Source organism: Pseudophryne corroboree, chromosome 1, assembly GCF_028390025.1.
Source record: "Pseudophryne corroboree isolate aPseCor3 chromosome 1, aPseCor3.hap2, whole genome shotgun sequence".
NCBI classification, from domain to species: domain Eukaryota; kingdom Metazoa; phylum Chordata; class Amphibia; order Anura; family Myobatrachidae; genus Pseudophryne; species Pseudophryne corroboree.
The window spans coordinates 106,182,065-106,200,417 of record NC_086444.1 but is presented as its reverse complement, the minus strand read 5'-3'; the positions used below and the strand labels follow the sequence as shown (position 1 = coordinate 106,200,417).

At 44.3% G+C, this 18,353-nt stretch overlaps 1 long non-coding RNA gene across 1 annotated transcript in view; it reads right to left on the bottom strand.

Moving 5' to 3' along the window:
• LOC134957791 (uncharacterized) overlaps positions 1-5,947 on the bottom strand; it is a 73,040-nt gene extending 67,093 nt beyond the window's left edge. The window contains exon 1 of the long non-coding RNA XR_010186837.1: positions 5,875-5,947. This is a non-coding gene — a long non-coding RNA (uncharacterized LOC134957791). The remainder of the gene's footprint in view (positions 1-5,874) is intronic.
• Between the last annotated feature and the right edge of the window lie 12,406 nt (positions 5,948-18,353).

Genomic DNA, 18,353 nt, shown 5'->3' with positions numbered 1-18,353 from the left:
TATACCTGTCCGGCTGCAGTAGTGATATATATATATTTTTTATATCATTTATCATCCAGTCGCAGCAGACACAGTACGGTAGTTCACGGCTGTGGCTACCTCTATGTCTGCACTCGGCAGGCAGTCCGTCCATAATTGTATACCACCTAACCGTGGTTTTTTTTTCTTCTTTATACATACATACTACTACGACATCTCTTTATCAACCAGTCTATATTAGCAGCAGACACAGTACAGTACGGTAGTTCACGGCTGTGGCTACCTCTGTGTCTGCACTCGGCAGGCAGTCCGTCCATAATTGTATACCACCTAACCGTGGTTTTTTTTTCTTTCTTCTTTATACATACATAGTTACATAGACATCTCTTTATCAACCAGTCTATATTAGCAGCAGACACAGTACAGTACGGTAGTTCACGGCTGTGGCTACCTCTGTGTCTGCACTCGGCAGGCAGTCCGTCCATAATTGTATACCACCTAACCGTGGTTTTTTTTTCTTTCTTCTTTATACATACATAGTTACATAGACATCTCTTTATCAACCAGTCTATATTAGCAGCAGACACAGTACAGTACGGTAGTTCACGGCTGTGGCTACCTCTGTGTCTGCACTCGGCAGGCAGTCCGTCCATAATTGTATACCACCTAACCGTGGTTTTTTTTTCTTTCTTCTTTATACATACATACTACTACGACATCTCTTTATCAACCAGTCTATATTATTAGCAGCAGACACAGTACAGTACGGTAGTTCACGGCTGTGGCTACCTCTGTGTCTGCACTCGGCAGGCAGTCCGTCCATAATTGTATACCACCTAACCGTGGTTTTTTTTTCTTTCTTCTTTATACATACATAGTTACATAGACATCTCTTTATCAACCAGTCTATATTAGCAGCAGACACAGTACAGTACGGTAGTTCACGGCTGTGGCTACCTCTGTGTCTGCACTCGGCAGGCAGTCCATAATTGTATACTAGTATCCATCTCCATTGTTTACCTGAGGTGCCTTTTAGTTGTGCCTATTAAAATATGGAGAACAAAAATGTTGAGGTTCCAAAATTAGGGAAAGATCAAGATCCACTTCCACCTCGTGCTGAAGCTGCTGCCACTAGTCATGGCCGAGACGATGAAATGCCAGCAACGTCGTCTGCCAAGGCCGATGCCCAATGTCATAGTACAGAGCATGTCAAATCCAAAACACCAAATATCAGAAAAAAAAGGACTCCAAAACCTAAAATAAAATTGTCGGAGGAGAAGCGTAAACTTGCCAATATGCCATTTACGACACGGAGTGGCAAGGAACGGCTGAGGCCCTGGCCTATGTTCATGGCTAGTGGTTCAGCTTCACATGAGGATGGAAGCACTCAGCCTCTCGCTAGAAAAATGAAAAGACTCAAGCTGGCAAAAGCAGCACAGCAAAGAACTGTGCATTCTTCGAAATCCCAAATCCACAAGGAGAGTCCAATTGTGTCGGTTGCGATGCCTGACCTTCCCAACACTGGACGTGAAGAGCATGCGCCTTCCACCATTTGCACGCCCCCTGCAAGTGCTGGAAGGAGCACCCGCAGTCCAGTTCCTGATAGTCAGATTGAAGATGTCAGTGTTGAAGTACACCAGGATGAGGAGGATATGGGTGTTGCTGGCGCTGGGGAGGAAATTGACCAGGAGGATTCTGATGGTGAGGTGGTTTGTTTAAGTCAGGCACCCGGGGAGACACCTGTTGTCCGTGGGAGGAATATGGCCGTTGACATGCCAGGTGAAAATACCAAAAAAATCAGCTCTTCGGTGTGGAGGTATTTCAACAGAAATGCGGACAACAGGTGTCAAGCCGTGTGTTCCCTTTGTCAAGCTGTAATAAGTAGGGGTAAGGACGTTAACCACCTCGGAACATCCTCCCTTATACGTCACCTGCAGCGCATTCATAATAAGTCAGTGACAAGTTCAAAAACTTTGGGTGACAGCGGAAGCAGTCCACTGACCAGTAAATCCCTTCCTCTTGTAACCAAGCTCACGCAAACCACCCCACCAACTCCCTCAGTGTCAATTTCCTCCTTCCCCAGGAATGCCAATAGTCCTGCAGGCCATGTCACTGGCAATTCTGACGATTCCTCTCCTGCCTGGGATTCCTCCGATGCATCCTTGCGTGTAACGCCTACTGCTGCTGGCGCTGCTGTTGTTGCTGCTGGGAGTCGATGGTCATCCCAGAGGGGAAGTCGTAAGCCCACTTGTACTACTTCCAGTAAGCAATTGACTGTTCAACAGTCCTTTGCGAGGAAGATGAAATATCACAGCAGTCATCCTGCTGCAAAGCGGATAACTGAGGCCTTGACAACTATGTTGGTGTTAGACGTGCGTCCGGTATCCGCCGTTAGTTCACAGGGAACTAGACAATTTATTGAGGCAGTGTGCCCCCGTTACCAAATACCATCTAGGTTCCACTTCTCTAGGCAGGCGATACCGAAAATGTACACGGACCTCAGAAAAAGACTCACCAGTGTCCTAAAAAATGCAGTTGTACCCAATGTCCACTTAACCACGGACATGTGGACAAGTGGAGCAGGGCAGGGTCAGGACTATATGACTGTGACAGCCCACTGGGTAGATGTATGGACTCCCGCCGCAAGAACAGCAGCGGCGGCACCAGTAGCAGCATCTCGCAAACGCCAACTCTTTCCTAGGCAGGCTACGCTTTGTATCACCGCTTTCCAGAATACGCACACAGCTGAAAACCTCTTACGGCAACTGAGGAAGATCATCGCGGAATGGCTTACCCCAATTGGACTCTCCTGTGGATTTGTGGCATCGGACAACGCCAGCAATATTGTGTGTGCATTAAATATGGGCAAATTCCAGCACGTCCCATGTTTTGCACATACCTTGAATTTGGTGGTGCAGAATTTTTTAAAAAACGACAGGGGCGTGCAAGAGATGCTGTCGGTGGCCAGAAGAATTGCGGGACACTTTCGGCGTACAGGCACCACGTACAGAAGACTGGAGCACCACCAAAAACTACTGAACCTGCCCTGCCATCATCTGAAGCAAGAAGTGGTAACGAGGTGGAATTCAACCCTCTATATGCTTCAGAGGTTGGAGGAGCAGCAAAAGGCCATTCAAGCCTATACAATTGAGCACGATATAGTAGGTGGAATGCACCTGTCTCAAGCGCAGTGGAGAATGATTTCAACGTTGTGCAAGGTTCTGATGCCCTTTGAACTTGCCACACGTGAAGTCAGTTCAGACACTGCCAGCCTGAGTCAGGTCATTCCCCTCATCAGGCTTTTGCAGAAGAAGCTGGAGACATTGAAGGAGGAGCTAACACGGAGCGATTCCGCTAGGCATGTGGGACTTGTGGATGGAGCCCTTAATTCGCTTAACAAGGATTCACGGGTGGTCAATCTGTTGAAATCAGAGCACTACATTTTGGCCACCGTGCTCGATCCTAGATTTAAAGCCTACCTTGGATCTCTCTTTCCGGCAGACACAAGTCTGCTGGGGTTGAAAGACCTGCTGGTGACAAAATTGTCAAGTCAAGCGGAACGCGACCTGTCAACATCTCCTCCTTCACATTCTCCCGCAACTGGGGGTGCGAGGAAAAGGCTCAGAATTCCGAGCCCACCCGCTGGCGGTGATGCAGGGCAGTCTGGAGCGACTGCTGATGCTGACATCTGGTCCGGACTGAAGGACCTGACAACGATTACGGACATGTCGTCTACTGTCACTGCATATGATTCTCTCAACATTGATAGAATGGTGGAGGATTATATGAGTGACCGCATCCAAGTAGGCACGTCACACAGTCCGTACTTATACTGGCAGGAAAAAGAGGCAATTTGGAGGCCCTTGCACAAACTGGCTTTATTCTACCTAAGTTGCCCTCCCACAAGTGTGTACTCCGAAAGAGTGTTTAGTGCCGCCGCTCACCTTGTCAGCAATCGGCGTACGAGGTTACATCCAGAAAATGTGGAGAAGATGATGTTCATTAAAATGAATTATAATCAATTCCTCCGCGGAGACATTGACCAGCAGCAATTGCCTCCACAAAGTACACAGGGAGCTGAGATGGTGGATTCCAGTGGGGACGAATTGATAATCTGTGAGGAGGGGGATGTACACGGTGATATATCGGAGGGTGATGATGAGGTGGACATCTTGCCTCTGTAGAGCCAGTTTGTGCAAGGAGAGATTAATTGCTTCTTTTTTGGGGGGGGTCCAAACCAACCCGTTATATCAGTCACAGTCGTGTGGCAGACCCTGTCACTGAAATGATGGGTTGGTTAAAGTGTGCATGTCCTGTTTTGTTTATACAACATAAGGGTGGGTGGGAGGGCCCAAGGACAATTCCATCTTGCACCTCTTTTTTCTTTTCTTTTTCTTTGCATCATGTGCTGATTGGGGAGGGTTTTTTGGAAGGGACATCCTGCGTGACACTGCAGTGCCACTCCTAAATGGGCCCGGTGTTTGTGTCGGCCACTAGGGTCGCTAATCTTACTCACACAGTCAGCTACCTCATTGCGCCTCTTTTTTTCTTTGCGTCATGTGCTGTTTGGGGAGGGTTTTTTGGAAGGGACATCCTGCGTGACACTGCAGTGCCACTCCTAGATGGGCCCGGTGTTTGTGTCGGCCACTAGGGTCGCTAATCTTACTCACACAGCTACCTCATTGCGCCTCTTTTTTTCTTTGCGTCATGTGCTGTTTGGGGAGGGTTTTTTGGAAGGGCCATCCTGCGTGACATTGCAGTGCCACTCCTAGATGGGCCCGGTGTTTGTGTCGGCCACTAGGGTCGCTAATCTTACTCACACAGCTACCTCATTGCGCCTCTTTTTTTCTTTGCGTCATGTGCTGTTTGGGGAGGGTTTTTTGGAAGGGACATCCTGCGTGACACTGCAGTGCCACTCCTAGATGGGCCCGGTGTTTGTGTCGGCCACTAGGGTCGCTTATCTTACTCACACAGCGACCTCGGTGCAAATTTTAGGACTAAAAATAATATTGTGAGGTGTGAGGTATTCAGAATAGACTGAAAATGAGTGTAAATTATGGTTTTTGAGGTTAATAATACTTTGGGATCAAAATGACCCCCAAATTCTATGATTTAAGCTGTTTTTTAGTGTTTTTTGAAAAAAACACCCGAATCCAAAACACACCCGAATCCGACAAAAAAAATTCGGTGAGGTTTTGCCAAAACGCGTTCGAACCCAAAACACGGCCGCGGAACCGAACCCAAAACCAAAACACAAAACCCGAAAAATTTCAGGCGCTCATCTCTAATAATGATTAGGAAAATATAAAGCAGATGCCAATGACACAGAATATGTGTCATAAGTATCTTCTTTATATTATTTTAATTATTAATGACATGGTAGGCACTGCTTTCCCTGCCTCCCCTGACTGCACGTCCCTGCATTTACCTCAGATGTAACCATGACCAGCATGGCTACATCTGTATATAGTATTGGATAAAAACAAAAGTAATGATTAAAGCACAATATAATTCTCTGCACATTAATAAAAATGGATCAGCCTGCAATACTGGCATACTGGGATTTAGGCAGGCAGAGAGAGAGTAAAGTATTTAATTTGCAACATTATAGGCTCACCAAACAACTCCAAGGAGATGTCATAGGTGCGGCTGCACATAAAGGATTTACCTGTAATTAGGAACATTATAGGCACATCTAGACAGTGCGCTTCAAATTTCTCCAGTTGCCCAGTTGCAGGCACATGTGGTTGTTAAGTAATGGTGCTGTCCCAGTAGGTGTGAGATTTTGTTTTAATCCAATACTATGCTATCCCCAAGGTCATAAGTTATATATTATAATAGTCATGCTAAAAGTCTGCCGAACTAAGCTGCCCCAATATTTGTCTAGTAACTAACCTTCTGCCAATGTGCTATGCCATCCCAGGCCTCTGAAGGCATATGTGAGAGACAGCAACAGCACAGTGCTGATAGAGGCAGTTGCCACTATGACATCAGCATGACCTCACACACCCCACCAGACCAACCAAACATGGTTATTTCTGGTTTGAGGCCCCTGTTATCTTTTACTTGACTGAACTAAGGGAAGTGTAATTCGTTGTTAAACAATCATTGTATTACAATATTAGAATGGTATCATTAATGTAATGCCCTCAGATCTGTATATATATATATATATATATATATATATATATATATAGCGGTTGAAGATGAGGCTGCACTCGGAGGCTGTACAATCAATGTGTATTGAAAAAAAGTGCAATCAACGTTTCGGAGACCAGTTCCCCTTCTTCAGGATAAAGTGACAGTGTATAAACCAGTGTTTAAATAACATTCCCAGTACTCACCCCCCTCCTCGTGCATACAATCCTCCCAGCGTTTCCAGCTGGTCACCTCGTCGGAGCTTCCGCCCGGCGCCTCCGCTCGCGTCAGCGTAACCAGGAAGTGACGTTGCGGGAACCCCTCAATGCGGCCATGGAAACGCTATAAACAAAAACAACAAATTATCAACACATGCAGTGCCTGTGCAACGTAAATAAACGTAAGATGACCAATCGGTCAATAAAGTGCTGTGTGCCATTATTTCAACAGTATTGAAGCCTACATCAATCATACAAATACTGTTTATAAACATAAGCTGGAAACATATCACCATTAAAAACATGAAAATCATACTGCATCATAAAACTCGCGGTGACCCTATTAATTAAGTTTGGTGACACCCTTTAACATGCTAAGTACCTCAGACGGACCTATACTCATGTCGCCTCACATGAAGCGGACTGCAACTAGCGGGGTACCTAACATGACTAACCGCCCGGGGTGACAATTTAAGTCCTATGTGGTCTAAGGGAAAAAAATGTTATTACTTACTAAATAACATGGATACTCCCGGGCTGCTAGCAACTTATGGGATGTAGCCTACAGTTGTAAAAAATTATAAAAAATTAATAAGACCTAAATTTTCATTAAGACCCCCGGGTTTCAAAGTGTTTAATCTGTGGATCCAAACGGACTCTAATTGTAGGAGTTTTTTGCCCCTGTTCCCCCCTCGAGCTGATTCTGGAACATGGTCAATAATGCGATATGGCCAAATTTAAAGTGACACCCACCCATTTTATGACCAGAAAGAATGGGTGTTTTAAGTGCACAGGGTGCACGACCTGTTCGCACATGTCACCAGGTGACACTATTTCGCACCCGTTTTCAGGTAAGAGCTTTAAGATCAAATGGCCTCTCACCTGTAGTTTGAAATTCGTGATATATGCTATCATGTGCCCCTGTGGGCGTTACTATATTGGCAAGACCGAATGCCAATTTAAGGTGAGAATGGCGCAGCACAGGCAGGCTATCAGAAATGCCCTGTCCTCAGGTAGTGGAGAACAGCCGGTGGCCAAGCATTTTGTGGAACATCGACACAGCATGGCCACCTTAAAACATCGCATTATTGACCATGTTCCAGAATCAGCTCGAGGGGGGAGCAGGGGCAAAAAACTCCTACAATTAGAGTCCGTTTGGATCCACAGATTAAACACTTTGAAACCCAGGGGTCTTAATGAAAATTTAGGTCTTATTTATTTTTTATAATTTTTTACAACTGTAGGCTACATCCCATAAGTTGCTAGCAGCCCGGGAGTATCCATGTTATTTAGTAAGTAATAACAATTTTTTCCCTTAGACCACATAGGACTTAGAGTAAATTGTCACCCTGGGCGGTTAGTCATGTTAGGTACCCCGCTAGTTGCAGTCCGCTTCATGTGAGGCGACATGAGTATAGGTCCGTCTGAGGTACTTAGCATGTTAAAGGGTGTCACCAAACTTAATTAATAGGGTCACCGCGAGTTTTATGATGCAGTATGATTTTCATGTTTTTAATGGTGATATGTTTCCAGCTTATGTTTATAAACAGTATTTGTATGATTGATGTAGGCTTCAATACTGTTGAAATAATGGCACACAGCACTTTATTGACCGATTGGTCATCATACATTTATTTACGTTGCACAGGCACTGCATGTGTTGATAATTTGTTGTTTTTGTTTATAGCGTTTCCATGGCCGCATCGAGGGGTTCCCGCAACGTCACTTCCTGGTTACGCTGACGCGAGCGGAGGCACCGGGTGGAAGCTCCGACAAGGTGACCAGCTGGAAACTCTGGGAGGAGTGTATGCACGTGGAGGGGGGTGAGTACTGGGAATGTTATTTAAACACTGGTTTATGCACTGTCACTTTATCGTGAAGAATGGGAACTGGTCCCCGAAACGTTGATTGCACTTTTTTTCAATACACATTGATTGTACAGCCTCCGAGTGCCGCCTCTTCCTTCAACCGCTGTCTATACCGGAGGGAAACCCCCGGAGGGGGAGGGCACCGGAGCAAGACGTATCCCGCAGTGGATAATGAGAGTGCCGGGGTAACTGTCCAGGTATATATATATATATATATATATATATACAGGTTGAGTATCCCATATCCAAATATTCCGAAATACGGAATATTCCGAAATACGGACTTTTTTGAGTGAGAGTGAAATAGTGAAACCTTTGTTTTTTGATGGCTCAATGTAAACAAACTTTGTTTGACACACAAAGTTATTAAAAATATTGTATTAAATGACCTTTAGGCTGTGTGTATAAGGTGTATATGAAACATAAATGATTTGTGTGAATGTACACACACTTTGTTTAATGCACAAAGTTATAAAAAATATTGTCTAAAATGACCTTCAGGCTGTGTGTATAAGGTGTATATGTAACATAAATACATTCTGTGCTTATAATTAGGTCCCATCACCATGCTATCTCATTATGGTATGCAATTATTCCAAAATACGGAAAAATCCGATATCCAAAATACCTCTGGTCCCAAGGATTTTGGATAAGGGATACTCAACCTGTATATATATACGGCATTTCCTAGCATGCAGTGGCACTCAGAGACAGACTCATGGACATTCAATACAAGCGGTGTTTAATCCATTCTAGTGCAAAAAAGACCATCCAACGTTTCGGGGTGCTAACACCCCTTTGTCAAGGTGAACAAATAAGAAGTGTGTAGTAAAACAAAGTGATTACCTTTATAGGTGAAGAAGTCCCGCTGGCGGGAGGTACAGCAATCTTTTAGGGGAAGATGTGAACTTCCTTCCCAGCTTGTGAGTAAGTGACGTGATGTACGAGCGCTGGTCACATGATACGACGTCGCGCCGTTGGACGTCCCGGTTCCCCTGGCAACCTTCCGCATACACGCTGCACTGCTAGGCAGCTGCTGTTGTATTTATGGAAACGAGGGGCCCCCCGGGCAATCCGGTCGCGGTGGTCATAGTCCAGCGCTGTAAAAACATAAAGGACATGTGTAATCATGTGACAGAAAGTGAAATTAAAAATATACTGTGGCATCAGTCTATTATAGTTCCATTAGTGAAATAGATTAAAAAACATGTGTGTCTGATATATTAAATTCTTTTAAAACTAAAAAACATATTCACTTAAATCAGGAAAATGTAGCTGGTGTAGAACCCAAAGTCCACAACAGAGGTGTCTGCAACTGTCAGACTCACCAACAGTTAGTGTCCTTCGGCCCTATACCCGTGCATATAATGTACACAAATGCATAATTATATAAATAAATACATATGCACATAACTCCTGGAATAGATTACTCAAAATACACTCCATTGCATTTTGTCATTAAGTCCCTTGGGTTTGATAGTTGCCAAATTATACATCCACCTAGCCTCAAGTCTCAAGAGGTTGCCAGCTCTGTCTCCGCCCCTCAAGTTCTTTGGGCAGTGGTCAAAGATCTGGAACCGTAAATCGTTCATAGAATGACCATGCTCAGCGTAATGGCGAGCTACCGGTTGTTCTGAGGGTTTGCCAGATAGTGCAATCTTGACCGCTGATCTATGTAGTTCAAACCGTTCGCGGGCATTGCGAATGGTCTTGCCCACGTATTGCAATTCACAGGGGCAAGTAATTAAATATACTACAAAAGTGCTCGTGCATGTAAGAACATGTCTGATGTCGTATGATCTACCTGTTGAACAAGACTTAAATGTAGAACCAGGGGTCATAAATTTGCATGTCTCACATCCCAGACATTTGTAGCACCCTGGGGACCTAGAGAGGAACGTAGTAGATAAGGGATTCCCAAAGCCTGTAATATCAGAATGGACGATCAAGTCTTTGATGCTCTTTCCTCTGGTATGGCATACCATAGGTCTTTTTTTATGTAATGAGGGTAACGATTTATCGGTTGCAATAATGGGCCACAGTGCACGTAGGGCCCTAGGTACTACTGGACTGGCGGTGTTATATTTTGTAACAAATGGCAAGATCTGTGTCTCTTTTCTTGTTTTCTGGACTAATACGTCCTCTCTTCGCATCTGTGCTACTTCGCGCTGACTGTCCTGTAGTATGTTGCAATCGTACCCCCTCTCTATAAAGCGTGATGTTACTTCTGTCAAGGCACCATTCAACTTGGTGGGATCACTGGTGATTCTTGCCGCCCTAATAAGTTGTGATTTGGGAAAACCTTTCTTTAAGGCCCCAGGATGATGACTGTTGTGCCTTAATAGTGTATTTTTATCTGTGGGTTTGTAGAACACCTCCGTTGTTATTCTATTGTTGTTAATGGACACCCTCACATCCAAATAATTTAATGTGACCAAATCACTCGCTGCTGTAACCTTAATAGGAGAATCCCTGCTGTTGATATGTGCAATTAGTGCATCAAATTTAACTTGGCCGCCAGTCCATAAAATAAATATATCGTCTATGTACCTTGAATAATATAAAATGTGCTGGGATATGTTAAGATCATCAAAGAATATTGTTTGTTCCTCCTGCAACATAAAGGTATTGGTGAATGACGGCGACACATTGCTACCCATAGCACACCCACTAGTTTGGCGGTAAAATTTACAGTCAAACAAAAAATAATTTCTTGTGAGGGTTAATTCCAACAGTGTGAGAAATAGACCCAAATCTAGGGACTCCATGCCCACACAAAACTCCCTCAGAGCTCTAAGGCCCAATGCCTGGGGTATGCTGGTATATAAACTGCAGATATCAATAGTGCAGATTAAAGTGCCTGTGGGAATATCCGGTAATGTCTTAAGTTGATTTAAGAACATAGTAGTATCTTTAATAAACTTAGGTTGTTGGCAGATCAACGGCTGTAATATGCTATCTGAAAAAGTTGAAATTGGTTGGTAAAGTGACTTGTGCGCAGAGATGATCGGCCTTCCCGGAGGCCTTTCTACGTCCTTATGTATTTTAGGCACCGTAAACAGGACCGGTACCACAGGAAATTCTTGTTTAAGTGCCGTACATAAATTCTTGGAAATATTCCCGGCTGCTGCTGCTAGATCCAATATAGTGTCAGTCTCCTGTTTGTATTCCCTGGTGGGATCATGGGCTAGTTCTTGATAAACTTGTTGATCCGAAAGCTGCCTGTAAACTTCAGACTTGTAATCTGACAGGTTCATGATGACAATACCGCCCCCTTTATCGGCGGGGCGGATTACTATGTCTCTGTATGATCCCAGCTGTTTCAGTGCTCTGTGTTCAGACTTAGATATGTTGTAGTGTGTCCCCATTGAGGCCGCTGTATATCTGGATACCGAGTCATCTACAAGTCGAATGAAAGATTTAATTGAGGCATTCGTGGAAGTGGGATCAAACTGGGATTTACGGGTAGAGCTGATGTAGGCTTGATGAGGATCCGAAAACAGCTGGAGGAATGTGCTGCTGGAAGAATTCCTGTAAACGAAGTTTGCGCGCAAACTTGTGAAGTTCAACTTGCCAACCAAGGCCATCAAATTTATTTGTCGGCAGAAATGATAAACCGTTACGAAGTACTTTCATTTCCAAGTCACTAAGCTATCGGTCAGACAGATTATATATTAAACTTTCTTTTTTGTTGAGGCATTTTTGGATCCCTGTGTTTTGTTGACCCCTGCGGGTGGGCGTCCTCTTGCTCTTTTGCCTGCTGCAGCGACTGGAGAGGTCCCTAAAGGGACACTGGGTGATTCGGAGGGCCCTTCTGAGTCACCCATGGCAAACTCACTATCGCTGTTTGATGTCATAAGGTCATTATTGCGATCTTCACGGCGTTTACGCCAGCTATGCTTGGACCTGTAATTATAGGGCCTATGATTGCCCGGGTCACCTCCAGAGAGCCATCGATAGACCCTATTAGTCTCATAGTCCTCTTTAACGGTTAGTTGTGTTCCCCGTTTGAACTTTATGAGTTCACCTTTGTATTTGTTCACTTGCAGCTGTAGTTTCTGGATCATGTTCTGGTTGGTATCCAGCCTCAACATATCTTTGTGAATTAGCTCTAGTTGTTGTATTTTTTCACGAGTGACTTTGAGCTCACGGCCAAACTCTTCCACAACCAATAACATCAAATCCATACTACATTTGTTCAAAATGCCTATCCAGCGGCTGCAGAACTCAGTATTGAAACATCCTATAGTAGGCACATTGCGAATGCGGAAACCCCGCGGGATCATTTTGTCCCTATGATAATTGGACAAAAAGATACCATGCATTAAAAAGTCCAATTCACGCCTCTTTAGTTTAATTAATTGATGAAAAATGTCCTCCATACTCAGCTGGTCATCTGCCTCAGTCAGATCCTCTGTAAACCTCAGCCTATCTGCATCCGCATTTATGTACGGCACTTAAACAAGAATTTCCTGTGGTACCGGTCCTGTTTACGGTGCCTAAAATACATAAGGATGTAGAAAGGCCTCCAGGAAGGCCGATCATCTCTGCGCACAAGTCACTTTACCAACCAATTTCAACTTTTTTAGATAGCATATTACAGCCGTTGATCTGCCAACAACCTAAGTTTATTAAAGATACTACTATGTTCTTAAATCAACTTAAGACATTACCGGATATTCCCACAGGCACTTTAATCTGCACTATTGATATCTGCAGTTTATATACCAGCATACCCCAGGCATTGGGCCTTAGAGCTATGAGGGAGTTTCTAACTCGTGTGGGCATGGAGTCCCTAGATTTGGGTCCTTTTCTCACACTGTTGGAATTAGCCCTCACAAGAAATTATTGTTTGTTTGACGGTAAATTTTACCGCCAAACTAGTGGGTGTGCTATGGGTAGCAATGTGTCGCCGTCATTCGCCAATACCTTTTATGTTGCAGGAGGAACAAACAATATTCTTTGATGATCTTAACATATCCCAGCACATTTTATATTATTCAAGGTACATAGACAATATATTTATTTTATGGACTGGCGGCCAAGTTAAATTTGATGCACTAATTGCACATATCAACAGCAGGGATTCTCCTATTAAGGTTACAGCAGCGAGTGATTTGGTCACATTAAATTATTTGGATGTGAGGGTGTCCATTAACAACAATAGAATAACAACGGAGGTATTCTACAAACCCACAGATAAAAATACACTATTAAGGCACAACAGTCATCATCCTGGGGCCTTAAAGAAAGGTTTTCCCAAATCACAACTTATTAGGGCGGCAAGAATCACCAGTGATCCCACCAAGTTGAATGGTGCCTTGACAGAAGTAACATCACGCTTTATAGAGAGGGGGTACGATTGCAACATACTACAGGACAGTCAGCGCGAAGTAGCACAGATGCGAAGAGAGGACCTATTAGTCCAGAAAACAAAAAAAGACACACAGATCTTGCCATTTGTTACAAAATATAACACCGCCAGTCCAGTAATACCTAGGGCCCTACGTGCACTGTGGCCCATTATTGCAACCGATAAATCGTTACCCTCATTACATAAAAAAAGACCTATGGTATGCCATACCAGAGGTAAGAGCATCAAAGACTTGATCGTCCATTCTGATATTACAGGCTTTGGGAATCCCTTATCTACTACGTTCCTCTCTAGGTCCCCAGGGTGCTACAAATGTCTGGGATGTGAAACATGCAAATTTATGACCCCTGGTTCTACATTTAAGTCTTGTTCAACAGGTAGATCATACGACATCAGACATGTTCTTACATGCACGAGCACTTTTGTAGTATATTTAATAGCTTGCCCCTGTGAATTGCAATACATGGGCAAGACCATTCGCAATGCCTGCGAACGGTTTGCACTACATAGATCAGCGGTCAAGATTGCACTATCTGGCAAACCCTCGGAACAACCGGTAGCTCGCCATTACGCTGATCATGGTCATTCTATGAACGATTTACGGTTCCAGATCATTGACCACTGCCCAAAGAACTTGAGGGGCGGAGACAGAGCTGGCAACCTCTTGAGACTTGAGGCTAGGTGGATGTATAATTTGGCAACTATCAAACCCAAGGGACTTAATGACAAAATGCAATGGAGTGTATTTTGAGTAATCTATTCCAGGAGTTATGTGCATATGTATTTATTTATATAATTATGCATTTGTGTACATTATATGCATGGGTATAGGGCCGAAGGACACTAACTGTTGGTGAGTCTGACAGTTGCAGACACCTCTGTTGTGGACTTTGGGTTCCACACCAGCTACATTTTCCTGATTTAAGTGAATATGTTTTTTAGTTTTAAGAGAATTTAATATATCAGACACACATGTTTTTTAATCTATTTCACTAATGGAACTATAATAGACTGATGCCACAGTATATTTTTAATTTCACTTTCTGTCACATGATTACACATCTCCTATATGTTTTTACAGCGCTGGACTATGACCGCCGCGACCGGATTGCCCGGGGGGGCCCTCGTTTCCATAACTACAACAGTAGCTGCCTGGCAGTGCAGCGCGTATGCGGAAGGTTGCCAGGGGAACCGGGACGTCCAACGGCGCGACGTCGTATCATGTGACCAGCGCTCGTACATCACGTCACTTACTCACAAGCTGGGAAGGGAGTTCACGTCTTCCCCTAAAAGATTGCTGTACCTCCCGCCGGCGGGACTTCTTCACCTATAAAGGTAATCACTTTGTTTTACTACACACTTCTTATTTGTTCACCTTGACAAAGGGGTGTTAGCACCCCGAAACGTTGGATGGTCTTTTTTGCACTAGAATGGATTAAACACAGCTTGTTTTGAATATCCATGAGTCTGTCTCTGAGTGCCACTGCATGCTAGGAAATGCCGTATGTATAACAGTTTCCAGAAGGCACCGGGGCTCCATTTACAGGGAAGGGTGAGTGCCTATCCGATGTTGTGTGTGTGTATATATATATATATATATATATATGTATGTATATATGAAAAACTATTCTGAGGGCGCTAGTGGTGTTTGTTAACAGCCAAATTATAATAATGTGTAAGACAGCTGATTAGTACCAGTAATCTAAAAGTCTTTATAAAACACAAACTCCTTTAAATTAATAAAATGTATTTTACAGAACCACACATAAGAGCAGTTAAGCACAGATTAACAGCAGATTTTACATTGATGTATTGATAGATTCAACATGAACAGGACAAATAGCTTTTGTCAGATATTCATTCAAATGGTGATAAATGAAAAACAAAATGACACTGAACCCAATGCGTTTCGTCCTAAAGGACTTCTTCAGGGGCAAGTATAAATATTTATAGGCAAATATGATATACAGGAGTATGTCGCTAGAAGTGCCGGTTTGAAATAGTCTGAAAACAGATCGGTTTTCCATGTGGGAAATTACTACAGAATTAATTAAAATCGGATAAAAATCTTCAATTAATGAAGGTCCCCAACAGGAACTTTATATATGGTTACCTACGATTATATTGGACCAATAAAGCATATGAACAAAGGGAACACTATGGAACAATTACTGTTTCCAATGGGTGATAAATTGGATTCGCTGAACCAGCACCATAAATAATAGCAGCCTGGTGTGTGTCTGTCAGAGTTCCAATATTGGGGGGGCAGCAATTCTCTTTCTGGCACAGGGCACCAAAAAGTCTAAAAGGCTCTGATTGCCAATGCCTTCCCCAGCTGGTCTCAACTCTTTTATTTTATTGTAATATTGTTCCCTTATCAATCCAGTGTAATCCAAACATTGGCTCTCACACGTAGGAACTTGTCTGCATGTAATGACTTGTAAGGTGATAGCTCCATGCACAAGCTTGGACTGGCCCACAGGGGAACAGGGTAAACCACCAGTGGGCCCCACTGCCTGGGGGCCCACCTCCTGCTCTAAGGATCAGGTTCCAAACTGTGAACTTGAATTATACATTATACATATGTTACCTTATACTGGACTATGGTGTATTTTCTACAGTGCATTGCTGTTATTAATCTGTTATTAATCTGGTACATTATCATGCATGCAGCAGCTTAATATACTGTATATATTTATGAAGGGGCCCAGACGTTGCACTCTCTAATGATTAGTCAAACCAATGAGGTGGCTGGCCACAACCCCTCTGCAGACTGGCCACACCCCTAACATGGGCCCCTACCACTGCATTCCCCCCAGTGGGCCCTGCATGCCCCAGTCCAACACTGTCCATGCATGTCACCCTTCCAGTTTATGGAGTAATGTCAAAAGGTTGAGTGTGTGAGGAAGCAAACAAGACGTGTAAAATAGTATATTTCTTCTACATTCACATCATCTTTTTCTTTAAACAGAGCAGCACATACTGATAAATTTGTAGGACAATGTACAATACACATCTTTGTGGATCGTAGCATATCTATAGGACATCAACATGGGCATTATAATGGAACACCATAATGGCGAATGATAGGTCTAGAAATAAAAAGCTCAAAGTTCAGATTTAGGAGGTGCAGTAAGGCAGGGTCGGACTGGCCCACAGGGAACGGGGGAAACCACCGGTGGGACCCACTGCCTGTGGGCCCTCCTCCTCCTCTAGGGATCAGGTTCCACACTCTATCCAAGTGCACTTAAATTATGCATTATACTTATGTTACATTATACTTCACAAGAATATGGTTTATTATACATTTACCAAGGGGCACAGAACATGTACACTGTAATGGTTAGCCAAACCTCTGTTGTGGTTGGCCACTCTCCCACTGGAGTCTGATCACACCCTTAAGTATGGGCCCTACAACAGCATTCCCCCGGTGGGCCCTTCATGCCCCAGTCCGACACTGCAGTAAGGTCTGTGAGCCTAATTCAGATTTGACCGCTGGGCTGCGGTTTTTGCTGCCCTGCGATCAGATAGTCGCCGCCTACAGGGGGAGTGGTTTTTCGCTGTGCAGGTGTGCAATCACATGTGTAGCAGAGCTGCACAAACTGATTTTGTGCAGTCTCTGCGCAGCCCAGGACTTACTCTTCCAGTGCGATTGAATCCTGTTGATCGAGGCCGGAGCTGACGTCAGACACCCTCCCTGAAAACGCTTGAGCCCGCCTGCATTTATCCGGACACTCCCTGAAAACGGTCAGCTGCCACCCACAAACGGCCTCTTCCTGTCAATCTCCGTGTGAACGCCCGTGTGAATGGATCCTTCGCACCATCCCGTCGCTGAACGCTAAAGCCCATTGTAGCCGTCCGACGCTCTGGCGCATTGCGATGCATAGGCATGCACAGTTTAGATCTGATCGCCCGCTGAGCGAAAGCACACAGCAGCGATCAGATCAGATCTGAATTAGGCCCTATATCAAGGTTACAGATACATGTTAGTTTTCTTTTGTGGTATAATTATGTGAAATAGCAGTTCTCTTAGAATAACCTTGGTAAAACACTTTTATAGAAAGAGAAGCTTCTGCTCTTTGAAACTAGACAATTTGTGTTCCTATAGGGCAGGGGTGGGGAACGTCCATATAAGGCCCGCAAATCCAATTGATCCGGCCCGGCCAGGCTCACCTAACCGAGGGAGATGTTGGGCGCCCGCTGAGATTGTGTTACCAGCAGGCACCGGCTCCTTCCACTCAGTGGCAGCTGGCTCTGACAGTGTGCGGCTGTGCGCTATGAGAGAGACGTCATGACATCTCTCCCATAGTTCAGAGGAGCGGACTGCCAGGCGGTGTGCAGCGGTCCGGAACTAGGAACGGGGCTGGTGAGTATTGTGTTTTGTTGTTGTTTTTTTATGTGTGTGTGTGTGTGCAAGCGGCGCCACTAGAGGGGGCACATCTAATGGGGCATAACAATTGACTGGGGGCATATCTAATGGGGCATAACAACTGATTGGGGGCGTATGTACTGGGATATAACAACTGACTAGGGGCATGTCTACTGGGGCATAACAACTGACTGGGGGTATATGTACTGGGGCATATCTACTGCGGGCACATGTACTGGGGGCATAACTACTGGGGCATATCTACTGGGAGCATAACTACTGACTGGGGGCATAATTACTGGAGGCAGGCTAATTTTTAAGTTGATAATTTTTGTATGGTCCCCGAAGGATTTTATAAATATCCAAATGGCCCTTGGTAGAAAATAGGTTCCCCATCCCTGCTATAG